We start from the raw sequence: 27523 nt of genomic DNA, 5'->3' as shown, positions 1-27523 counted from the left end.
CCTCTCTCACTTCCTCTAACTCTGTAATCTTTTCCAACCTTACGGCCATGGGGCCGTTTTCGGCAACTTCCATTGATTTTAGCAATTGCAATGTCAGGATCTCTAGTGACATGGGAAAAAGTGCATCTTTCCCAAATACCAGCTTATACGGGGAGTTTTTTAGAATCTGTTTGGGCGTTATACAGTCTGCCCATAGTGCACTTCTCAGGTGGTGGTGCCACTCCTTCTTGTATTCATAACCTATCCTTTTGATAAGTCTGATCAGGTTCTTTTTAGTAGATTCGGTAAGTCCATTCCCTTGAGGGTAGTAGTTAGAAGAGGTTTTGAGATAAATACCTTTTTTGAGGGAGAATTGGGTAATTCGTGAGCCTGTGAATGCACGCGCATTATTTGATATAACAATTTTTGGGGGACTATACTGACATGTCAGATCCTTTAGGAAAGCCAACACCTCACTTTCAGATTAATTCCACAAAGGGATGACTTTAGACCATCTGGTGAAATAATCAGTAGCAATCAGTATCCACTTATGTCCAGCTGAACTTGGGGGGTTGATCATTCCAATAAAATCAAGGCCCCATTGAGAGAAAGGCTCTTCCACTGACACAAGTCTGAGTGGTATTGCAACTTTATTACCTCTTCCAATGTAATATTGGCACTCTTTGCATCCCCTTACTAAATTGTGTGTATCTTTGAACATGGATGGCCAAAAATATCCAGCTTGGGTAATCTTGATAGCAGTTGTGGGTACAAAGAAGTGGCCTCCTGAGGAGTCGTAGTGAAACTCATATAAGATTTTATCAGCTTGGTTTTGGTCCACACAGTGGAGCAGAACTCCATCAAAATTCATTTTGAAAAGAATTCCATCTATTAAGAGGAAACCACTATTTTGGATTCTGTAGAACCTCTTCTTAGTTGGAGGAAGATTTTTGGGAAAGATCCTAGTCTTCATAAAATGCTTCCTTTTGTCAATCCAACTATCACTGGGAACATCAGGCACAAACATAACTATTTCCTCTACAGTCGCTTCATCACCACGGGGTTCACAGTCCTGCACTATATATTCACACAGGCCTCTCCCACAAACAAGATTTGTTGGCTTGATATCGACATCATATTCTAGAATCTTAGTGATCCAATTTGCCCTTTTTCAGTGATGTCGCCCTCCATGATGTATTCCCTTACTGCAATATGGGTTACGTACACCGTGATTTTATTATAGGCAATAAAATGCTTGAATTTCTTTAGTCCTTTTATGGTAGCTAAGGCCTTCTTTTCAATAAAGTTGTATCGGACCTCATAATCCTTAAGAGTTTTTGAATGGAAAGCTATGGGACACTCTCCTACTCTTTGGGCATCTTTTTGGGTTAGAACCATGGCGATGCTATGCTGACCAAAATAAACGTACATTATGAAATCCTTAGACATGTTTGGGTTAGACAATACGGGAGCAGAACAGATGGCATTTTTTATTTCATCAAAAGCCTTTTTAGCTTCAGCAATACATTTGAAATATATATCTTTTTTTAGCATGAGAGTGATGGGTCTTATTATTCCAGCAAAGTCAGAGATAAAGCGACTATCAAAATTGACCTTTCCTAGAAACGATTGGACTCCTTTTTTTGTTGACTGGAAGGGGAAGATCTTTAATAGCCTTGACCCACTTTGGATCAATAGAGACACCCTCTTTTGAAACTATATGCCCAAGTAATGTACCTTGAGGAACCCCAAAGATACATTTCTTTGGGTTCAAGGAGATCCCAAATTCAAGATATTTTTGGAGTACTAACTCAAGATGATCAAAATGATCCTCTTGGTGTTTGGAAAACACAGTCAGTTCATTTAGGTATATTAAGATGATCTTATTATTTAGCTCTTTGAAATTTAAATCCATGGCCCTCTAAAAAGTTTCTTTAACATTTGACAAGCCGAAAGGCATCTTCTGGTATGCAAACATTCCCCACTTAGTAGTGAAAGTCATCTTGTGTTGGTCCTCCACTTTCACACTTACCTAGTTATATCCTGAGAAACTGTCAAGCATTGAGAACATTTCTGATCCGACCACTGTGCTCAGTAATTGTTCCATTGATGGTAAGGGATAATGGTCTTTGAGCAATGCTCAATTCAGATCTTGAAAGTCCACACAAAGTCGGATATCCCCATTTTTCTTCCTAACAAGGACCAAATTGGACACCCATGTACTATGCTTTATGGGGTAAATAATCCTTGATTCGATCAACTTTTTCAATTCTTGAGCCATGAGGGATTCAATTTTTGGGTTGACTGGTCTTTACTTCTATCAGACCAGCTTAGCCTCATTTGCTAGCTCAATGGTATGCTAGATGATTTTAGGATCTAACCCTATAAGTCCTCATAAGACCAAGCCATGACACCTTCATATTCATCACAGTATCGGGCCAACTTCTTTCTTCTTTGGAGGAGACACCTTTTCCTACCTTGAGAATTCTTTTGCTGCTGACTGACATCTTGGCATAATCTTCTTTATTTGTTGTGAGATTTTGCTTATCCTTTTTAGTATCCTCATGATTAAACAAGTTCTCCAAGGTGATCAAACCATTAGGGAGCTTATTGGATTTGAACTGAACGACCTCATTCCCATAAGCTACTTTTATCTTAGGTTGCAGCTAGTCAGAAAATTCTCCCAAGCTTTGGATGAACAAAGCGATCTATTCATCACTTTTAAACACTTGCCAATATGTATCATTATCAGGAATAGCCAGGTGGACCACTACGCTAATTGCTTGGGAGTCAGTTAGGAAGTCCACAACAGGATCAAAATGTGCTCCTGTAGTGGCCATGTGATCTGCTATGGTATTTAGTTTCTAAGGAATGCTTATGATATTGAAAACATCAAAACTTTCTATTAGATCCCACACTCTAGCACGGTAAGACCTCATGCAGACATGCTTAGTAGTAGATATCCCTCGAACTTGGTGAACCACTAGCTCAGAATCGCCAAGGACTTTCAATTTTTTAATGCCCATCTTTTCTGCCATATTCAAACCTTGAATCAATCCTTCATACTCTGCTTCATCATTTGAGCATGCAAACTGCAATCGAAAAGGCTTTCGGATTTGATTGACCAAAGGGGGGGTGAGACAAACTCTATCTCTAGAGCCCATTTTGCATTTAGCACCATTGAAGTGTAGGGTCCATAGTGCCGATGACAACTGATCTTTAGAGAATGGATCCTTGGTGAGCTTTGGGATGATCTGATTTTCTTAAAAAATGCAATAGGTACCCAGGCCGGTGGCATGGTAATTAGATAAGGGGCCTAAATCTATGAACTCATTTAGGAAAGATTCTTGCTCAGGCGGAATTTCTCCTATTACTTCTTCATCTTCTAAAATCTATACCACCTTTCATTAATCATTGGATTTAGAGGTGTGGGTAGGCTAGAAATTAATCAAGGCCTGGTCAGCTATGTGCTCAGCATGAAGGGGTTCTAAAAAGATTTTCATCTTGGTGCCATGTCAGGTACGAAGGATAAGATGGGACCAATCTAGGGACATATAGCCTCCTATTTTAGCAGTAAAATCTTGAGAAAGATAGAGTCCAAAGACAGGGGGGATATAGATAACTACTACTTCTTGGGATACTATTACACTTGGACATGCAAATAATGTTAAGGGGAGGCTTTTGATGAGACCTATTATCTGAACCCTATTCTCATTGAGCTGCATGACTCCTTTATTCAAAGGATCACACCTGATGTTTAACACTTCAGCAATTTGCTTAGGCATGACAGTAGTGCTAGCCCTGGAATCTATCATGGAATTATGCAAACGTTTATCTCCAACTATAAGGGTAAGGTGAAAAGGATTTGGCTTAGGCTTACCTTCTCCTTAGGCAGTAGGGGGTGAGATTTCATTTGTCAATATGGTCAAGGAGCGCACCTTACCAGCTGCTGGTCGAGGACCCGTTTCATCAGTGTGAAGGGATGGTGGAGCTACCGCACTTGCATCCTTTTGGTCCCAAAACAATGCCTCTCTTAGTTTGTTCTTTTTCTCTGGGATACTCAGGAGATCCCACATAGAGACATGAGCCAGAGCTTTCTTCAACTATTCAACTACATCTAGCACCTGAAGTGTGAGGACCTTTGGGTCTTTCAGCTTATAAGGGATGAACTCTTTCCTCAAATAGGCAGAATTGATGATCGGTGGTTCTGGGGGCCTGTCCATGGGCACTGATCTCATATTGCTGGTGTCTTCCCTAGTCAAATGCCTTTTAGAGTGATGATTATAATTTGAGTGCACAAGAGGGGCTCCATCCTTTGGGGTGATTACACCATTGGTTAGTACTATGTCCTTGTCCTTCATCCATGAAAAAATTGCATGGTTAGGGGTGATCTCCACTTCTTGTTGTAATGATATCCCTTGCATCTGAGCAACAAAAGCCGTATTGTCCATACCTAGAGATGTATATGCAAATTCATTTGGCATCATGCCTGAGTTCCTTTGTTTTGCAACCTTCTACTGCAAATTCCCCCTTGGGCAATTCCTCAGAGTATGAGCATTGTTGCATGGGAAACACCAAGAGTTGGTGTCATTTGCCAAGTTATTTTGACCTACTGCCAGTTCTCTACCAGCGGTTGGGTAGATGGCCTGCAATGAATTGGGGACTGGGACTATTTGGACATACGTCAGAAGAGGTTTTTCAGCATGATGATTCGTATGTTGGTACGAAGGTCAGTTCCCTTGGAAATTTTGCTGAAAAGGAGGCTTGGTGGGTGAGATCTAGGCTCTTTTTAGGTTGATAATTTCATTGGAGAAGGATGTCAGGAGATTTTTCATATCGCTAACTTCAGCAACCAAAGAAGCAATTTGAGGAGTAGGGAACGAGTACATAGACTGCGGAGTGGATGTACTGGGAGCAACCTCCTCCACAACTTGGGTAGATATTTCAGGGAATACTAGCATTATAGGGTGAGGGGCTAGCTTTCCAGCATCAATAAGCTTATTTTTAGCTTGGACTGCTATATCAAATGCTTGCGGAAGAGTGTTACCTCCTAAAGATTGAATCATTACTGATATATCAGAATTGAAAGCTTTTAGATAGAATACAAAATCCATATCCACTAGAGGATGAGCAAACAACGATATCCTCTGCCAGGTTCACTGAAACCTCAGATTAAAATCAGTTAATGCTTCAGTCAGAGCTCTCTTGATTGTAATGGGTTGGTGCATTAAGGATGATCTGTTAGCTTTATCTGAGAATCTCTGAAAGAAAGGATCTCCTAGCTAATCCCAATCTCCTATAGTACTAGGGCCTAAGGATCTAAACCAGTCCAATTTTTTTCTTTTGAAAGATGCTACAAGCAACCTCAAAGCTACGTTCTACTCAGTGATGCCATGGATAGTGCAGATAGTAGCTACATCTTGTAGATGCTCCCTAGAGGTTTTATGACATTCTCCTATGAACTTAGGAACAACCTTCAGTGCGGTTGCCGGGATGGCTCCCCAAACCATGGGTGGAACTGGGGAAATGAGGGGGCTACCATTATCCCAAGTCACAAAATTTCTAGGAGGAACTTATGCCATCATAACATGTATGATTGTGGGAAAACCCTAAGAAGGTGAAACTATGGCTGAATGGATGATCACCAATGGAGGAAAAAGAAGGTGAGGGTTTAAAGATGTTTGACTCCTAGTGATAGTCCTATGACTCATAAACTAGCTTAGAAATATATTTTAAGTAATTTGTCCCACTGGGCATGCCAGAAAAAGAACTGTTGACTTTGAATTTTACTTTAGAAATAAACAACCTTATGGGAAATTCAGTGGTGGGGGACCGATTGTGCAGGTTCCACTCAATGACCTTCGGGATTGAGAAGCTGACTCTTCCTTGATGTTTTGAGGAAAGGGGAAGAAAGAAACACCTTTAAAACAATAAAAAAACTAGACTAGTAAGGCGATACGCTGGATCATTAAAAGACATGAGCATACAAAATCCAAAAACATATGACTTTCATAAGCCCATTCAACAATCTGCAAGTCCAGATTAAGAACATAACCAAAGATACAATCAAATTTCTTTGTGACATAAGGAAATACTCGTCATTTATTTACCAAATAACAAGTGCAAAACATAGTTTAATTGGCAAAATCTTAGATAGATATATTCCCAAAGTTATTGGAACTCTAACAAAACAACATAGAAAAGACCATCAAAAGCATACTGAAAGAGTTATCATAAAGGCCGCAGGCACAATTTGAATAACCTTCTTCAGACAAACAATAATAGTTTTAAAGGCTGAAAAAAACCTCTACTTAGCAAACTTAATTGTTCTTTTAAAAGTTCTGAACCCCCTATAATAGGGAGAAAACTAGCATACATAGAGCACTTGGCTCCTGAAAACAACTCCCAAAACAAGCCAAAAGGGCATAACCTCCCTGAATAGAAAAACATGTTATGTCACTTTGGAAATGACACCTAGCAAAATGACCCCTGGAATTCCACTTCACCTAAAACGGTCTGCATACTGCCACGAACTGAAAAGATTTTGCTAACTGTGGACAGGCTGCTAGAAAATTACAAAAATGCGGGAAACCACTCGCTTACTACGCTAAAAGGTGGGCCCCGAAAAAGAAACCAGTCAGCATGCCTTGCCATTTGTCACTATCGCACTAGTCCAAAAACTGGATGCCAAATACGGACCGAGCGAGTAACATCGTGCTGATAATTGTCCTACACACGCTGCATTGCTGGAAAACAAAAAGGCAAAACCAATAGGGGAACCTAGTGACAAACCTTAAACTAGGGGATTTTAATGTGAATAGTATCAATAGTTAGGGTATAACGGGTGGCTTGCCGAATAAAGTTGCCTTTTTTATTATGAGATAGGTCAATGGGTAGGGTATTGGTTTTAAGGTACTCATATATTGTTCCGTATAAAGGAGAGTCTGAACTAGTTAAGGCATAGATAACATGGGATGCAAAATTGTCATAGGCTGGGGAAAACAGTTGCTCTGGTAGAAACTCATAATGACTCTGTGGCTTTGGAATTTTTAGAAGCGAAGAAATAGTAGCCATTACATTGGCTGCTTTATTTTCCAACCTTGGTATTTTCTCAAAGATGTCATCCACCATTCTTTTGTATGGTAGTAGCTTGTCATCCTTTGTCTAATATTCATTATTGATATGATTAATAACCAGCTTGGAATCTCCATAGAATTTTAGTTCCATGATTCTCCATTCCATGTCCATTTTGATTCCTATGACTAGTGCTTCATACTCAGCGATGTTATTTGTGCATGGAAACGTGAGTCTATATGATCTTGGTATGGTGTGCCCTTCAGAAGTCACGAACAAGATGCTAACACCTAAGCCATGTTGAGTGTAAGAACCATCAAAATATATGTCCATTGTTTGGGTGTACTAGTAAGAACATCCCTATCTATAAATTCTACCTTCATTGGTTGCTTATCAGGTAGTGGTGCTTCAGCTAATTGATCTGCAATTACTTGTCCCTTGATAGCTCGACGCTATGTGTAGTGGATATCAAACTCACTGAGAATCATGACCCATTTAACTAGTCTACTTGTGAAAGATGCTTTGCTGAGTAAATACTTGAGAGGATCAATTTTTGCTACCAGTTTGATTATGTGAACTAGCATGTAATGTCAGAACTTTTGAGAGGCGAAGACTATAGCTAAGCAATCCTTCTCAATGAATGTGTAATTGAGCTCATAGCCATTTAATGTCCTGCTAATATAATATATAGCTTGTTCCTTGCCTTCTTCATCTTCTTGTGCTAACAGTGCCCCCAATGATATGCCTATTATTGATATGTAGAGGATGAGTAGTTTTCCTGCTATTGGTGGTACTAGAACTGGTGGATTCATTAGATACTGGTTGATTTGATAGGATGGTTCTGCACACTTGGCCTCCCATCTGAATGGTATGTTCTTATGTAGCAGATGATTGAATGTTAGAATTTTTTCTAGCTAGTTGGGATATGAATGGCTTTATTATTGACTAGAGTCATCCTTGTAGAGACCTGAGTTGGCTAATTTTTTTGGAGGTGGCATCTCCATGATGGCCTATACCTTCATTGGATCTACTTTAATGCCTTTTGCGGACATGATGTAGCCTAATAATTTGCCTGATGTCACCTCGAAGACATGCTTCTTAGGGTTTAGCCTCACTTGGAATTTCTCCAATCTTTGAAAGATTTTATCTAATATGCCCAAATATTATGCTCAGGTAAATGACTTGGCTAGTAAATCATCCACATAGTCCTCCATGAAGGTATGCATCATATCATGAAAGATTGACATCATTGCTTTTTGATAAGTTGTCCCAACATTTTTCAAGCCAAAAGGCATGACATTCCAACAATACATTCCCCAAGGATAGGTGAACGTTGTTTTATCTTGATCCTCTAGAACTATCTTGATTTGATTATAACTAGAGAAACCATCCATTAATGATAGCATTGCATGGCCTATTGTGAGGTCTACAATAATGTCGATGTTAGGCAAAGGAAAGTCATCCTCTGGATAGGCTTTGTTAACATCTCTAAAATTTGTGCATATTCTGATGCTTCCATCTGATTTTGAAGCTGACACAATGTTTGAAATCCATTCAGCATAGTCTATAAGTCAAATAAATCTGACATCTAATAACTTCTTTAGTTCATCTTTGACCATTAGTGCTGCATGTGGATTAATCTTTCTTTTTTTTTGCTTGATTAGCTTAGCTCCTTGAGCAATAGATAAATGATGCATGATTAAGTTTGGATCTATTCCGGGCATTTCTACATAGGACCAAGAAAAATTGATTTTCTTTTCTCTGAAGAATTTGATAAACTCTAGTTTTTTGTCATCTGTGAGCGATTCTTCTAGGTGTATGTTTTTAGCTTCTTCTTCTATACCAATGTTGATTAATTGAGTGGGCTCAATCAATATGGGTGATCACTCCTGATAGTGTTTAGGAAGAGTGTCAAGTCTCCCATCCTTATGTGCCTTAAAAAGGTTTTCACCCTCAGATGCGTCCTTTATTTTGACTTTTTTGTGATCTAGTGCTGCCATTGACTAGTTTTCAGCATTAGACCCTTTATTTCTTTCATTTTTGCAACTAAAAGACTTGGCACCCTCTTGATTGCAAATATTGTTACTTTGTTTGCTGGTAGACTCTATTTCTGGGTCGACAGTACATAGGTAATGGATAATGGATTTGTCATCTGATAAAATAGGTATGTCATGGTTTTCAGGTTCATCCTAGTCTATGAGATCAGGAAATATGAGTGGTAAAAAGTCATTGGGTGGGTCATGGTAGAGGTATCATTAAGGTTGTATGTGAGATTGGTTATGTTAATGATATTATCGAGGTCTACAATGGTAGCATCCTCCATGTAGACTTTAGTGTCATTGCTCATTTTCTGTAGCTTTATAGATATGTTATGGACCAAATTCAAGTATTCCAGACTCTGTGTTGTGTCCTTCTTGAGAAAGGGGTGTATGAATAACACCTTCAAGGATATCTTCAGTAACATTTGAATAGGTGCCCCATTCATAGTCATTAGAAGCAGTTTCAGAAGTATTGTCCAAGAGTCTTTCAATGTTGCTGACAGGTATGCTATAAGGTGAAAAGAGATCCCTGATAATTGGTACTGGTCTTGTAGTTTTTTTTGATTCTGTATCAAGACCTTCTTGTACTCTTTGCATCTATTCATATATTGTTTCTCCTTAGGGAGTAGTAATTTCTTCAGGAGGTGATTCTTCCTTGTTTTGAATGGGTTCATGGACATTGTGGACTTCCTCGTAAGATGATTCTTCTCTTTGAATGGCCAATTCCTCTTGTTGTTTCTCTTTTTCCTGGTGTTCTTTCTCTTTCCTTATTGTTTTTATTGCTTGGTGTAGTGCCTCTTGCCATGAGTCCTCATTGTATTTCTTCTTTTCTTTCCACTGAGGTTTTTGATATTTAGTCTTCTTTTGCCTTTGGGGTAGGTTGTGTCCATATCCCAATCCTATTTTGTCTCTAGAAAACTGTGAAGGAGGGTCCAATGGTTCTATGATGCCTTCTTGATGCTTGCATATAGGTCCTTTGCCATTGTACCCCATCCATTGCATGATTAGGTATCCTTTTCCATACTGCTATATTAGTATAGCTACTTCCATAGTAGCAGCTTAGTCTTCTCCTTCATCCTTGTATAGCCAACTAAGGATGTATTTTTCTTCTAATTCATGTGCTAATGTACCCAATTGAATAAATTTGCCATCAAAATTAGTGATGGGTTGTGTTTCTTGATGTGTTGATGCAGAAGGTTGCCCATGATTTTTTGGCGATGCTAGTAATTTGGTTAGACACATGGGTTCGAAAGAGTATTCTCCCATGCCTTTCTCTTTGATTTTCATTTTTTGTTTGAAATCCATGGATAAAGATTTGAGCTTTTCTTGATCCTGATCGAATGCTGAGGAAGTTTGAGCTTCCCTATTGTGTGGAACCAATCTATCTTGGGCTGCCCTCATAGCATTGCAATGTTGAAAGGGGTTATTATCTGTTGATATAGAAATCTCCTACCCATTATATGGGAATTTGATACACTGATGGTAGGTTGATGGTACTGCTTGCATTTCATGTATCCAAGGATGACCCAATAAAATATTGTATGTCAAGTCTATGTCTAAGACTTGGTACATAGTGTCCCTTTGTATCGGTCCTACATGAATAGGTAATATTACTATTCCCTTGGATGATCTCTCTTTATCATCATATGTCTTTATAGTGATCTTTTTGTGTGGATCAATAGATTTCTCAGAGAAGCCTAATGCATAGATAATTTTTAAGGTATAGATATTGAGACCAGATCCTCCATCTATTAATACTATTTTAACTCAATGTTTGTAGACTACGACTTCAATGTGTAGGGGAGTATTATGTGGCTGGCTCAAGGAGATATTATCATGTTTGGAAAATGTGAGATTATGAGGCCTTGTCATGTGAGCCACAATGGCTTGAAATTTATCGATATCTAGATCTTGACGCACATTTGTTTCAACTAGTTCTTGTTCTAAGATGTCCTTATGTTTCAGAGAAAGTTTGAGTAACTTGAGTATGGATATTTGAGCAGGGGTTCTTCGCAGTTGACTTACCAAATCACATTGAGTCTTGGGGATAGTGGTTGATATTGATGTATACCCTTTCAAAACATATTTTTGAGCTCGAGTTGTCACATTGATTGATGTATGATCTTGTTTTTATTTGATTTTAATGACGTTTATCTGATTATCCTCTATTGATATATGATTGATAGTGTTGTTGTATGGATGATTGATGCGAGCTCCTCATGTATCATTTTATGATGAAGCTCCTTCCTTGTTGTAATTTGGAAGAGGATTTTTAAATGCGTCATGATCACTGTTTGTTTTGAGACCATTGACCATTAAATCACCTCTATCAATCATGTCTTGAACAATGTTTTTAAGCCTCATGCAGTCATTTGTTTGATGTCCTTTGTTTTGATGAAAATCACAGAAATGTGAGTCATTCCACTAAGGTGGTTTGAACTGGGGTTCAAAGTTCTTTATGGCTGGTAATGTGATAATCTTATTTTCCAAAAGTTCTCAGAATGCTGATTCTAAGGACTGCCCCAATGGTGTGTAAATGTGTTTATTTGGAAAATTGTTGGTGTTACCCCTTGAATTTGGATTAGGTCCTCAATTTGTGTTATTGTCTGAGGTATTGTTGATGGTATTTGGCGGATAAGTGTTAGTGCCTTGGTTAACACCCATTTGATTATTGGTAGCCTGGCGATTACCTGATAAAGCCAATACTGGTTGTTTGGACTTCATATCATTAGCATAAGTTCCTCCCTCATTAACAACATTTTTGTTTCTGATCCAGAATCTGGATTTGTCTAAGGTGTTGTGGTTGTTCAGGTTGTTAAAATGAGAGTTGGATGCATTATTTCCTTCTTTGAAGAACTTCAGTGTTCCTTTCTTGATACATGCCTCCTCTACTTGGATTTCATTTTTTATTAACTTGGAAAAAGATGGTATGCATTGGAGCTTGAGTACATAACTCATCGTGCTATTCAGATTGTTGATAAAGATTTCCATCTTTTCTTTCTCAAGCACATCTTGGGGATATCTCAAAACCATATGTTTCCATCATTGAAGAAACACCATGAATGTTTCATTGTTTTTCTGTTTGGTATTACATACATCCAACATGGTAATTGTGTGTTGAATATTGTAGGAGTCTTGCATGATAAATTTATTGACCAACTCATCAAAGGATCTGATAGGAGGTATAAGTTTAGAAAACCACTCCATTGTTTTCCCTCGCAAACTTCTTGGGAACAACCTCATCAAATAAGTGTCATCTTGAGAAAATTCAAGGCTCATGGTAAAAAACTCCCAAACATGATTGCAAGGATCACTCTTACCATCATATTTGTCATATTTGGGTATGTTTGAATTCGGGGGAAAAGGTATCATGTTTAATCTCCTATTAAAGGGGTAAGGAAATATTTCATTTAAGGAGTATCGTACTATGGTCCCTTGTTGCATGTCCTACATTTGCCTCTGCATTATTTGGATGTGTTTTGTAAGAGCAACCATGGGTGCATTTGTTTGTCGAGGAAACGATTCTTCTCTTTTATTTTCCCTAGTTTGGGTATGGGTGTGTTCTAGTATATTTTATTGTTCAGGTATGTTTTATTCAGGTTTGTTTTGTTCAGGTTCATGTGTCTCCTCTTCTCTCTATTTTTATTGATAAGTGTAATTTTGAGACCTTGTCCTAAATATTTCAGTGTCGAAGTCTTCAAGAATCCTAACTCCTTTGCTTGTTAGCATGAGCATATATTTTTCTTTGTAATCTTCTATGAGTCTTTCCATAAGTTTTTGGAATGAGGGGTTTTCTTGACATTCTTGAATAAGTTCCTCGGTAATCTCTATGTCTTCTAGATTTGGATATTCGAAAGGATTTGATAATCTTCAGCCCATACTGGACTCTGGTTGTGGTTTGCTTTGCTTGTTTCATTGAGAGTGAGTGATGTTGGGCATCTAATAGAAACTTTCCATGATAAAGGGGAAAAACTCCTCTTCTTCATGTTGTTCGGGGGTTGGTGGTTCAAATCGAGCTATGTTATAAGTGATGCAAACTACTGGGAAGAAAGCTAGATTGATCTTTCCTCCACGATTTAAACATTGACTGAATGCTGATTTTTGGTAAAAGGCTCTACTTCTCAATGGTTCTTCATCAAATTTGTTTGACTTGTCTTGAAGATATAAGTGCATATGACAGAGAAATGTGCAATGTGATTTGAATAGTTGGCAATTAATGTAGAGAAATCTATTTCATTTGGCAAGTTGCTGGGAACTAGGTTGTCATTTCTTCAACTTAGTGTTGTGATGAAGACTTTTTCTTCTCAAAATATGAGGAGTGGTCATACACGAGTGATCAATGGTTTCCTTTGATTTGGTTGGATTATGATACTTTTTTTGAAAAATTAAGCCCTCTTTATCAAATAGAGGTTTAGATGCCCCCCACGATAAAGTGCATCAAATGATATGGAATAAGAGCTTCCCGATATGGAGACTCAATTTGACAACTTAGGTTTAAACTAGGTATGTTTCGTTGATGGAATTCATTTAATTGGTGAACCTTTTGATCAATGCGATGATGTTACTTGATTTTGATAGGAGAAAGTGTTATCCTTAGTTGGTTTTGGATTCTGAAAATTGTTGTTCTAAGAATGACTTATTTGATTATTCAGAATATTTTTTGATGTTTTGATCCAAGTTTTGCTTGGTGATGTGGACTGAAGATTCAAAAGGCTATTCGAAACTAATGATAAAAATTTCAAGAATGCTCAATTTTTCTCTTTGTTTTTCTCAGTTTTACTTATGTGCTAAGACAAAGACTAGATGCGCTAAAGTTTGATCTATATGCGCTATCTAAAGCCACTAATGTGCTAAGCTGCCTATGCTACGCGCTAAACTAGAGTTTTGAATTTTGCTATGACAGGAATGGTTATGTACTAATATGTCCTCAATAAGTGCTAATGTTTAGACCCAAAGCACTATAGTTTGCCCCCAATGCATTAGGATGATGCTTCAACGTGCTAATATGGTGCCTAAGAGCACTAGTGAAAAGTTGCCAAATGTTTAGACTATTATACGCTATTTTTGAAGATGAATGCACTAAGGTTAGGTTAAAATGTGCTATAGAATGGTTGCTACATGCTAGGATGTTTCTCCTATCCACTAACTATCCTGATTTCCACAGTGGGCGCCAGAAATGTGTGTGGGAAAAGTGGTTTGATGAAATGGAAAATACGAATTCAGGACTAGTCCACACACCAATGGGACTCTTGGTGCAAGTTATGGAGCTATATGGAATAGGTCAACTTACCAACAGATGTTCCATTGTTCTCTATTGTTAGCATGTGATGAACCAGCATGTTTATATGATGATAATGTATGTTGTCATTGATGTAAATAAGTGTAAGTAAACCGATATGTAGATTGAAAGAAGTTGGTGAACCAGTATGAAGAAATGTAGTGAACCGGTGTTGGGGTTTCACCAAGTGTGACTACTGGTTGGTAGTCTCAGCTCTAGGGTTTCCAGTTTGGCAATCTAGCTTATGTGATGAGTTGGCTAAGAGATGATGATGAAATCAAGGTGCCATGTCAGCTTTGTGCATGTGAAGGCCTTCCTTGAGGATCTTGCATGAGAAGATCGACTGCATTAAAAGTCTACCTTGGGAATGAACATTCTTCTTGGATATATGAGAAGAAAGTGTGATAAGTTACTGATTCCCATGTGCAGTGAAGAATGAATGATGCTAATTGTCTTGTGATATGTTTGAGATTGTATTGCTCTATGCAAAGTGTTTGGACGGTCAAGATTGGACTGCTTGTATTGTAAACCTAAGATGCTTAGGGTTTAGGGTTTATGCTACCGACCTAATTGTTGTCTATAAGGTTGATGATGTTTGTTATTGTTAGTTGTTGGAAAATGTTGTTTGTGTATCTGAGTGATGAGATACCTGTCAGACCAGTAAAAGAAAATTGCAGAGTGTGATTGTAGAAATAGAGGAACTAAAAAGGATCTACCTTGGCATGTAGTGTTGTTATCAGATCAAAGTTTTTACCTGTTGTCTTCTAACTATTTCAATAGTTGGAAAATCCCTTTACCGGGTACCTTTAACAAGCTTACTATAAATCCTATAACCAGGTGACTCAAGTTTATTGAGTTATTTAAATCCTTTAGCAAGGTAACCTTTAATAGGGTTTCAACTTTTAATAGGGTATATAGCCATCCCTTAATCGGGTGATCTTTAACAAGATCGATTCCTAGCAAAACCTTATTGTAAAGTCTTTAACCAGACTAGGCTCCTAACAGAGTGAGCTTGAAAAGAGTTCAAAAACAAGCTTGTGGGTATTCATCCCCACCATGGTTTTTCCCATTTAGGTTTCCATGTGAAAAATTTGTGTCTCATGTGTTGTGCACTTTTCATGTAATGGTTAAGGGTTCTTTGTTTGAGTGATTATTCATACAGAGCTAATAGTTTATGGTATTACTGTTACACCACATGCATATGTTTATGGGTGAAGTTGTTATCAATTATTGAATGTATTTGAAGTGTTTAGACTTATCATTTTATGTTATCTGAAGTCTTACTATATTTAATCGGTATTGCCATGGTTAAGTTCAGTGATGAAGACAACCGGTTGATATTGCTTTAACTTGATAAGTTGTTGAGAAAGATTTTGTCTGTACTGATTCACCTCCCCCTCTCAGTACCATTTTGGGTATCTTTTGTTCATCATTATTCATCAATTGGTATAAGAGCAACTCTAGGTCCTTGATGATATAAGCTTAACCACTTTAGGTAAAAGATCCTACCTTAATGATGAAGAGGGAAGGTCCTAAGTTCAATAGAGATAACTTCAAAATATGGAAGGACGGAATTAAAATCTATATCGAGAGTCTGGGTGCTCAACACTAGAGCTATGTTGAGAATACCTATGTGATTCCCATTGGCACTTTGACCGATGATCAGACTAGAGAGATTCAAGAAAATGGGCAAGTCATGGAAGCTCTTATTAGTAGTTTGTCTGATACTGAGTTCAATGATGTACAAGATAAGGACACTCCTAAAGATGTATGGGACACATTGAAAACTATTTATGGTGGTGATGAGCATGTAAAGAAAGCTAAGGAAGAGAGTCTTAGAGGAAAATTTGAAGGCATGAGGATGGTTGAAGGTGAGACCATTCAGCAATATGGCATAAGAATCAAGATAGTTGTTGGAGATATCAAGAGCACTGGTGGAATGATTGATGATGTCACCATTGTCAGTAAATTCTTGAGATCATTGTTACAAGTCTATGCAATCAGAGTTGCTACTATCCAGGAGCTAAGGTCTATTGATAAAGCTAGGTTATCCTTAGACTCTATCATTGCAAAGTTAACTACATATGAGTTGAATAGCTATGATGGCAGTGTTCAGAAGACTAAGTTGGCTTTTAGAGAATCTGTTGCACCAATCAGAAATGGAAAAGAAGAAAGTACTAGTATGAATCCATGCAAAGTAGAGGTATGGATGATGAAGAAATTCTGATGGAGTTTGAAGCTCTTCTTGCCAAGAGACTTCCAAAAGGTACTGGAAAATATAGAGGTAAGCTTCCTTTTAAATGTTTTTCCTACAATAAGATAGGACATATAGCTGTTAACTATCCTAACAATGACAATAAGGATAAACCGGAGAGGTTTAGGAAGTATAAAGGAGGAAAGAGAAGAAATTGTCTTGTTGTAGTGGATGAAGGTGTTAATGATGAGGAATCTGAGGATGAAGAAAATGAGGACATAGTATTTGTAGCTATGAAGGAAGAAGTGTCTGATGAATACTAAGAGGGGGGGTGAAGTAGCATGCCAAAAATCTCTGCTCTAAAACACTTACACAGTCCAAAGATAAACTAGTAAAGCAGTCTAATAGTTAGACCGGTTACCACACATGCAAACCAAAATGCAAATAAAGCATTCACCCACAAAAGAAATACAACCATAACACAAGATATTTGAAGTGGAAACCCAAATAGGAAAAACCACTGTGAGATGGAACTCACAAGTCACTATCTACAGAATAGAAACCAGACTAGTTAAGTTCTTACAATGTTCTTCACCAGAATAGATTCTGTTAGGAATCTCAATCTCTGTTAGGATATAAGTTTGATTAAAGACTACCTTGTTAGAGGATTTTAGATTCACATGTGTGAACCACCTTGTTAGAGGATTTTACAAAGGCTTTGAGGCCTACCCGGTTAAGGGTTATAGACTTGTCAAAGATGTGAGTAATCAGCAAGTGTTTGATCTATCTAATAGCACAAATTGCTTGGCTAGATCCAGTATTGCTCACAGATAATTCATTCCAGCATTACAGTCTTCTCTCTCTCTCTCATAGTTACAACTTGATCTTCTCAGATAAGATCATTTTCAACTTCCACCTTAAACCCTAGCATGACATTAACCCTTTCAGCAACAACTTAAAACCCTAGACATGATGTCCTATTAAAGGAATCTGATTTCATGTTGGTCCAATAGGATTACATTACAATTTCCTAGGTTCAATGCATCTAGACATACTCAGTAACATGACACAAAAAGCACCGTCAATGTGTCAGCATTGTCAAACAATCGGTGGATTGGTAACTCATCACAGAGTATTACCGGTTCATACAAAATACCAGTTGCCGGTTTGACAAAAATGAAGACTGGTAAGAATGTGTTGTGCCACTTTTCTCCCTTGTGCCGCTTGGGATCTACGATCTACTTGGGGTCAACATGCCGCTTCAGACTGGGAAACACATTCTGCAAAATCACCACTAGTCTAAAGACTAGTATACAACATACCGGTTGGAATAAATACCAGTTGAGCACAAGCTCATACACATAAAGGGGATCTCAATACAAGTGTGTGTCCATCAATGACAATCACAACATAAAAAACAAAAATACCAACAATCTCCCTCTTTAGCATTGATGGAAACACTTACGAAAATAAAAATTTGACATCTAAGTGTTTTACAACAAAAACTTGCCATTAACAAAATTGCTCCCCCTAAGCATATACACTATCCCTTAATTAACACAGTGTATAGAAAATTTGCTTACAGAGCATATAGAATATATCAAAATGTCAAAACTAGATATTTCTCCCCCTGTGTCAGAAGATCAAAATTTTATAACTAGAAACCAGATATACTTCTGCCCCTTTGCCAACAATGACAAAGTATCATTGAATAACCCTGTTTCCATATATATATAAAAGTTTATGACAATAATGAATAATACTTGTCAAAAATAGATTTATAGTCCTACAAAAATTATTTCATGGATAGAGACCAGGACTCAAGTAGGGAGGTTGCCACTTCCTTCTCTGTCTACATCTGGGATACCTGTTCTTCCATGGCATCTACTATGCTCAGTTCTTGTGTGATTGTTAGGGAATCTATGTTCAAATAACACTTCTAAAGAATTTGCAGTCATGGAAGTAATACCAGTTGAAGCTCCTGCAAATTCCTAGACCGTGTACTGATCTCTTGCTCCATCTTGGCTGACTAGATTTGGAACCGATGAATGGTTTGCCCATATGTTGCAAAGGAATCATAAGGTGTCTTAAATGTGCCCAAGTAGGACTATAAGTCCATTTGAAGCTTTTGCTTCTTGGCTAGCACATTGTCATAGAACAGATGAGGTTGACAGATTTTGTTGAGTAGCAAGTTTCCCTCATCTAAGGCATTCCTTATGTCCTTTTGATCTTTCAGCAGTTCAGTCCTAAGCTCATTCATCTTTTTCACTAGAGCAACATTAAGAGCCTTTTGGTGCTCTTTCTTTACATTGGCCTCTGTTGCTTCTTCCAAACTCTACACCTGATCATCCACTATAGTACATAGAAGTTTGAGTTGTGCTAGTGATGATTCAGTGTCAGGAAGATTAGTACCGGGGATTAAACCAGTAAGGGTGTCTACAGCCACCTAAATAATATCCTATTCCCTTTTCCTATGAATGACTTCAAGGCACTCTTGGGCAACCTCGATGCTTTGCATAAGCTCAAACTCACTTGTAGATTGGAGATCAATAGGACTCAAGATAGCAACCGGTTTGACTTGGCTCCTAGTTGCGTTAGGAGTCTCCATCCATGTGCTCTTCATTGCTTCAGTTGTCTTGTCTGCTTCTTCCTTCTTTTTCTTCTCCTTCTCTTCTTTCTCTTTCTCTTCTCTCTTTTTCTTTTCCTCTTCCATCTTCTTCTTGTCTTCCTCTTCTTTTTGTTTCTGCCTTCTTCTTTGCTTCCTCTTCCTTCTTCTTTTGTGCTTCCTCTTCTTTCTTCTTTTGTTCTTCCTCCTCCTTCTTCTTCTTTTCTACTTCCTTCTTCTTCTTTTCTTCTTCTTCCTTCTTCTTCTTCTCTTCTTCTTCCTTATTTCTCTTTTCTTCCTTATCCTCTTCTTCTTTCTTTTTCCTATCATCTTCTTGCTTCTTCTTTTCTTCATCTTTTCATTTCTCCTCTTCTTCTTTTCTCTTCTCTTCCTCTTTCTTCTTTTTCTCATCTTCATCCCTCTTCTTCTTCTCTTCATGTTCCTTTGTCGCTTGCTGTGCATCCTCAGCCTGTTCACCACCCTATTCAACTTGGTGCCCCTGTTCAGTTCCCTCAGAAGGTATATCCTGAGTGACATCTTCTACATCCAGGGCATCAACATCAATAGTGTCGATTGGTTCTCCCACTAGGTTTCCTTCCTCATCAAAAACCTCATCCAGTTTGGAAATAACTGATTCTTTTTCCACTTGGAGGTTGGCCATTTGTGCTTTGTGACAGCTGATAGCATGAGCCATATACTGATGAGTATATTTTTCAACATCATCAATTCTTCCCTCCAACAACTATAGTTTTCTTCTTCTTGTGAAGAAGAGACCTTTATTTTGATCCAGGGCACCAAATAATTCTGAATTTGAGAGTTCAGGAAAGTATTGTGAAAAGAATTTCTCCCTAATCTCATGTTCCTTTTCAATGGTAATCCACCATTTATTATCTAATGCTTTAAATAATGAATCCAATGTCTGAGACTTAATCTCTGATGGTGACCGGTCATTTTTACATAAATAAAGAATGATTTCCTGTAGTACTTCATCTTTCTCCTCACTATTAAATTCATCATAATAGTCTACTAAATCATGAAGTAATTTTCTCCTAATATTTTTTACTATTCTTTGACAATGTGTCAAAGGTTTGTATGAGGAGATATCAATATTACTCATGCGAATGCTGCCAGTTCATTCTTCTTCACCTTCTTTGTCTGTCTTGGCTTCTTTGGCTTTTCATTAGACTCGGTTTCTTCAGAGTCCAGTTCATTTGTCTTGGTCTTCCTCTTTCTTTCGAAGACTTTTGCCAGTGTTACCTCCGGTTTCTTCTTTTCCGGTGACCGCTTGGTCACTCTTGGAGTTGTAGTGGTAGCCGGTGCCAATGCTGTAGGCACTGCCTTGTCTTTCTTAGCTGTTGGTTATTTTCCTTTCTTCACCGACGGTTCTTCAATCGGTGCAATCCTCTCCAAGTAGGTTCTGGTCCTCTTAGCCTTTGGATCAAGAGGCAAGGCAATAAGGGTTGAGGCATACCCTTCCAGCATGTCATACATAACCTCATAGCCCATTGGCTCCACTTCCTCCATTCTAGGCTCAACAGCCTCCATTAAACATTTGTCCACTTGAATAGTGAAACATATGTCATCTTCATATTTCTTCACTATATCACCTGAGATTCTTACCCTCTAACTCATCTTTCTTTTGAACTCATCAAAATATTTGTTCAGTACTTCAGGGTAGCCGATTCCAATGGCTTGAACACTTTCCTTTATCTGTTTGGTTACCGGTTGGTCAGGGGACCACTGGACATCTCCTACACTAGGAAAGTAGCCTTGGAAATAGAAGAAAAACCCTACCAATAGTTGTCCAAACTTAAATCTCAGTGAGTTATCCTATTTGATTGCCTTAAGATTCAATAGGAGTTGCCTCTGCATACCGGTGCATAAGTCAAAAGATGTATCCTCTTTTATCATCCGGTAAGCGGCATTTACCACTACAGCAGATACAGAATTAATCTTGCTGGCTGAAAATGTTCTATAGCCTATCACCATGCAAGCATATTTCACTAGATCATCCTTGATAGGATTGACTATCATACCCCGTGAATCACTGGTTGAACCGGTGAGCTTGGCTATTTTGGTTTTGCTCACTTTTCTCAGGGCTGGCACTTCCCCTATGTTATAAAAACTGGTGACTGCATGAATTGCTTGAGGGATAATATCATGCATCCTCTCCAGGTACATCTTGTCACCATGGACTTTTCTCAAAATAACTCTGATGTGATCCTCCATGAAATCTTCTAGAAAATATACTGCATTGTGGAATTTCTTCTTCTCTAAGACACCAAACTCTGGTTTTATCTTTTTGTCCTTGCTGTAAAATAGACCTAATTGAGTGTGAATGGCTAAAGACCCTAGGTCTTTTATTTTGCAATCAATATAATCAAAAATTCCCTCTTCAACTATGACTCCAGCTAGAACTTGTGATAAAGCATTATATTTGCACTTCCTCTGATAAAACTTTCTGACTCTATGGATGTACTCGAACTAGTATGAGATGTGGAAGCCATTGTAGAGTATTTCAAGAACATGAAAAATACCTTTCAAATGCAAATTTAGGGCTTCCTGATTCTGCTTTACTCCACTCTCCATCGGTTGCCAAATCACCGCTTTGTGTTCCCCACTACCGCTTGCAAACTAGATTTGAATCTCTTTCAAGGTTTGTCAATTTCTTGAAATCTAATCTCAAATCATCTTTTCTTTGCTCTGCACTTGAAAACTTCTCTTCGCTCAAAATCAGATAGTGAGAAATGATTTGAAAAATGCTTTTATACATGTCTCTCACCTATCGCCATTAATGCTCCTCTATTAGGGTGTAAACCCTAATTTGCCTTTTTACCATTCCCGGTCTTCTACCCAGCAATAGGTATCGCATACCAGTTAAGGTCTTTTATCGGTGTAAACTAGGGGTTTGAAAGCATTTCTCTATTTGCTCCCCCTAAGCCTTTGAGGCTTAGTTTGCCGGTTCTAATATTTCCACACTAGGTGCAGAAACTGGTTCCTCTTCCAACATTGTTGGTTTCTTCCTCCATGTTTTCTTCATGTCACCTTGAACTTTTTCAACATCGATTTCTCCTTCCAGGGTAACCGGTATATCATCAGATATAATTTTTCTACTTCTACAGAATCTTGCAATGTGACCCAGTTTGTTGCAGTGATAGCAAACAAGTCTAGGTGCTCTCCAAGGTCCATTGTACATATTTCCATTCTTCCTTCTACATGTTGCAGTAGTGTGACCATGACCATGATCATGACTGATCATACAAATTTCTCTCCATCTAGTTGCCGCTTGATGGCCACCACTTCTTGACTGATGATTGAAGACATTAGACCAGTTGTGGTTCTGGTTCACAAAAGGTTCAGGACCAGTTCCTTGGGTCCTCTGAGGATATCTTCCAGTGTTATCCATCACAAACCTGCATTCAAATGCTCTATGCCCAAACTCATTGCATGAATAACAATGACCATTGAACTTATTGGATCTAGGTACATTGTTGATAAAATATGGAAAATTATTGTAGGCTTTTCTCCTACATACATTGGCAGTGTGTTCTTCTTTAAGACAGTTAAAGAAAATAGGTTTGAATTTTTGCTTACCTTTTTCTTTGAGTGTCGGTTGCTTCTTTGATGCTTCAACATTTGTTCTTGAGGATTCTCCTTCCTCATGTCCATAGAAACCAAGACCATTGGTATTCTTTGCCGATCTCGATGACTCAATCTTTTGCTCTAGCTTGATAGTACTTTTGCCAAACTTAGCCAGTATTTCCTTTGACTCAAAGAGTTCTTTGGAAATAGCAGTGTTTGTCACTATTAGACTTGCATTTTTAGAGATGGCAATGTTCAGTTCTCCTTGCATGTCTTCCTTTTCCATTCTACTCTCATGAAGGTGAGCAATTAGTGCACTAATCCCTTGTTTCAACTTGGAGATCTCATGATCTCTGTCCTTTATCCGATCTTCAACTTTTCTTCAGTTCTCAAGCTCTTGACTAAACTGAATAGTTAGTCCTTACAACTCCTTTCTCAGATTGGAGTTTGAATCATTTAGCTTATTTACTTCAGCAATCATGGCTTCCATGTTAGCTTCATCTTTGGAACTACTTTCAGATAGTTCCATCAACTTTTCTACATGTTCTCTCCTTTTTGCTTGATATGCCTTGTATTTGACCATAAGATCATCATAGCCTTGCTCAGACTTAGTGAGCCGTTGAGTAAGTTCCCTCATGGTGTATTCCCCCATATCTCTTTCCAAGTGGTTAAACTTACAGAAAGGTAGGCTCTGATACCAATTGATGAATACTAAGAGTGGGGGGGTGAATTAGTATGCCAAAAATCTCTTCTCTAAAACACTTACATAGTCTAAAGATAAACTGGTAAAGCAGTCTAATAGTTAGACCGGTTACCACACATGCAAACCAAAATGTGAATAAAGCATTCACCCACAAAAGCAATACAACCAGAACATAAGATATTTGACGTGGAAACCCAACTCGAAAAAACCATGGTGAGATGGAACTCACAAGTCACTATCTACATAATAGAAACCAGACTAGTTAAGGTCTTACAATGTTCTTCACTAGAACAAATCTTGTTAGGAATCTCAATCTTTGTTAGGAGATAAGTCCAATTAAAGCCTACCTTGTTAGAGGATTTTAGATTCACATGTGTGAACCACCTTGTTAGAGGATTTTACAAAGGCTTTGAGGCCTACCCGGTTAAGGGTTACAGACTTGTCAAAGATGTGAGTAATCAACAAGTGTTTGATCTATCTAATAGCACAAACTACTTGGTTAGATCCAATATTGCTCATAGATAATGCATTTCAGCATTACTTTATTCTTCTCTCTCTCTCTCTCATATTTACAACTTGATCTTCTCAGATAAGATCGTTCTCAACTTCCACCTTAAACCCTAGCACGACATTAACCCTTTCAGCAACAACTTAAAACCCTAGACATGAAGTCCTTTTAAAAGAATCTGATTTCATGTCGGTCCAATAGGATTCCATTACAATTTCGTAGGTTCAATGCATCTAGATGTACTCAGTAACACAACACAAAAAGCACCATCAATGTGTTAGCACTGTCAAACAATCGGTGGATTGGTAACTCATCACAAAATGTCAGTTGGTAACTCATCACAGAGTATTACCGGTTCATACAAAATACCGGTTGCCAGTTTGACAAAAATGAAGACTGGTAAGAGTGTGTTGTGCCACTTTTCTCCCTTGTGCCACTTGGGATCTACGAACCACTTGGGGTCGACATGCCGCTGCAGACTAGGAAACACATTCTGCAAAATCACCACTAGTCTAAAGACTAGTATACAACATACCGGTTGGAAAAAATACCGGTTGAGCACAAGCTCATACACATAAAGGGGATCTCAATACAAGTGTGTGTCCATCAATGACAATCACAACATAAACAACAAAAATGCCAATAGTGTTTGACAAGAAAGCACGTGTCTCTCGCATTGACAACTCTAATGAGTGGATAATTGATAGTGGTTGTTCTCACAACATGACTGGTGATAGGAGAAAGTTTCTATCTCTAGAAGAATATGATGGAGGTGTTGTCAGATTTGGCAACGATGCCCCATGTTTGGTGAAAGATAAAGGATCCATCTCACTGAATGGAAAGAGTAGTACAGATGATGTCTATTGGGTAGAAGGTCTTAAGAATAATCTATTGAGTGTTGCTCACCTAAATGATATGGCAATTGGATATGGCATAGGAGACTTTGTCATATGAACTTTGATAATATTGTAAAGGCTAGTAAAATCAAGGCAGTAAGAGAATTGCCTTTGCTGAATAAACTAGAGAATTCCTTGTGCAGAGAATGTCAACTTGGGAAGATGTCTTCCTCAACTTTCAAAGGTAAGTCTTTTTCAGCAGAAAACTTACTTGACCTTGTGCACACTGATTTGTGTGGTCCTATGAAAACTAGAAGTATTCAGGGAGATAGGTATTTCATGATTCTTACTAATGACTACTCAAGAATGATGTGGGTCACATTCTTGAAAGACAAGTACGAGGCATTTGGAAAGTTCAAAGCCTTTAGAGAATTAGTAGAGAAGGAAAGTGGTCAAAAGATAAAATGCCTAAGAACTGATCAAGGAGGTGAATTCACTTCTGATAAATTCAACAAGTATTGTGAAGATAGCAGTATCAAGAGGTAGTCGTCTACCCCTAGGACACCACAATAGAATGACATAGCAGAAAGGAATAATAGGACTGTAGTTGAAGTGGCTAGAACAATGTTGATCCAAGGAAAGGCTACTCACACTTTTTGGAGAGAAGCGGTGAGCACTGTAGTCTATACTATGAACCGGGTACTCATCAAGAAAGGTAGAGTTAAAACCCCTTATGAGTATTGGACCAAGAAAATTCACATTGTGAATTACTTTAAAGTATTTGGGAGTAAGTGCTATATCAAGAGAGGTGAGCATTTGAACAAATTTGATGGTAAAAGTGATGAAGGAATATTTTTGGGATGTTGCACTAAGAGAAAAGCTCTCAAGTGCTACAACAATAGAACACATAAAATTGTTGAGAGTATCAATGTCAGGGTTGATGAATCCCTTGAGGAACCTGAGGAAACCTGCAGTGAAGAAGTGGAAGATGAACCGGGTATAGCCTTCTAGGAACCGATTAAGAAAGAAACAAGTAAAGTTCTCAGTGTTCCTGTATTCGCAGAAGCTACAGTAGCAGAAGAAGAAGAGGTAAGTGAAAGAGAAGAAGAAAAGCTAGTAGATCAAGCTAGAGTCATTCCTAGATATGTGAAACTACATCATGATTCGAAGAAAATCATAGGAGATAAAGATGCAGGGATACTCATAAGAAGAAAAGTGAAAGAAAACTCTTGCATGATTTCTGAATTAGAACCCAAGACTTCCAGAGCAGCACTAACAAATAAAGATTGGATTAAAGCAATGGAAGAGGAGCTATACCAAATAGAAAAGAATACAACATGGTCTCTAGTACCTAGACCAGAACAAAAAAATGTCATAGGTACCAAATGGGTTTTCAGGAATAAGCTAAATGAAGAAGGCACATTTGTAAGGAATAAGGAAAGACTTGTATGCAAAGGATATGTTCAGGAAGAGGGAGAAGACTATGGAGAAACCTATGCTCCTATGGCTATACTATAAGGTGTCCAAATGCTACTTTCATTTACATAATTTAAAGGATTAAGGTTTATCAGATGGATGTGAAGTGTACATTTTTGAATGGAATCCTAGAAGAGGAAGTGTATATTGAGCAACTGGAAGGGTTTGCCTTATCAGAAGATAGTAACATGGTACGTAGATTACACAAAGCCCTGTATAGATTGAAACAAGCACCTAGGGCATGGTATGAAAGTTTACACTCTCATATTGTGAAGATTGGATTTTAGAGAACAAGTGAGGATAGAAACATCTATCTAAAATGTGAAGGTGATCAGATTTTGATATGTGAAGTATTTGTAGATGACATAAATCTTTGGAGGAGATGATAAAATGAGTCATGCTTTTGCAGATGAAATGAAGAAAGAGTTTGAGATGTTTCTGATTGGAGAGATAAATTTCTTCATTGGTTAACAGATTCAACAAATGAAAGAGGGTATCTTTATTACCCAGTCCAAGTATGTCAAAGAGGTATTGAAGACCTTTGGCATGGAGTAGAGAAAACCAGTTGGTACACCAATGGTGGCCTACTGTAAACTCACTAAGGAAGATGATTCAGTGCTGGGAAATGAAAAGGAGTATCGGTCAATGATTGGTAAGTTGCACTATATGGTGCACAACAGACCAGATATTGCTCATGAAGTAGACATAGTAGCTAATTTTTAGAAAAGTCCAAGAGATTCCCGCTTGGTAGCTGTCAAGAGGATTCTTAGATATCTGAAAGGAACAATTGACTATGGATTGTGGTATCCATATAATGGTGACTATAAACTCAAAGTATATACCGATGCCGATTGGATAGGTAATGTGGATGATGAAAAGAGAACAACTTGTGGAGCATTCTTTCTTGGTGGAAGACTAGTTTCATGGACAAGCAAGAAGTGGAGCTATATTTCTCAATCTACAGCTGAAGCAGAATGTGGCAACATTTATGAACTGCACTCAAGCAATCTGGATGAAACATGTATTGGAAGGTTTCAAAGTACTTGTATCTGAACTGGTGAATATATTTTGTGAAAAAACAAGTGCAATAAATATTTTGAAGAATCTGGTATTGCATGCTAGAACTAAGCACATTGAGTTTAAATATCACTTCTTGACAAAGAAAGTTTAGAATAAGGAGGTTGTACTACAACATGTTTCCAGTAAGGAGCAACTAGCAGATATATTCACTAAGCCCTTACCGAAGACT

This window comes from Cryptomeria japonica, chromosome 7 (genome assembly GCF_030272615.1).
Source record: "Cryptomeria japonica chromosome 7, Sugi_1.0, whole genome shotgun sequence".
Lineage (NCBI taxonomy): Eukaryota > Viridiplantae > Streptophyta > Pinopsida > Cupressales > Cupressaceae > Cryptomeria > Cryptomeria japonica.
This window is presented reverse-complemented; position numbering follows the sequence as displayed.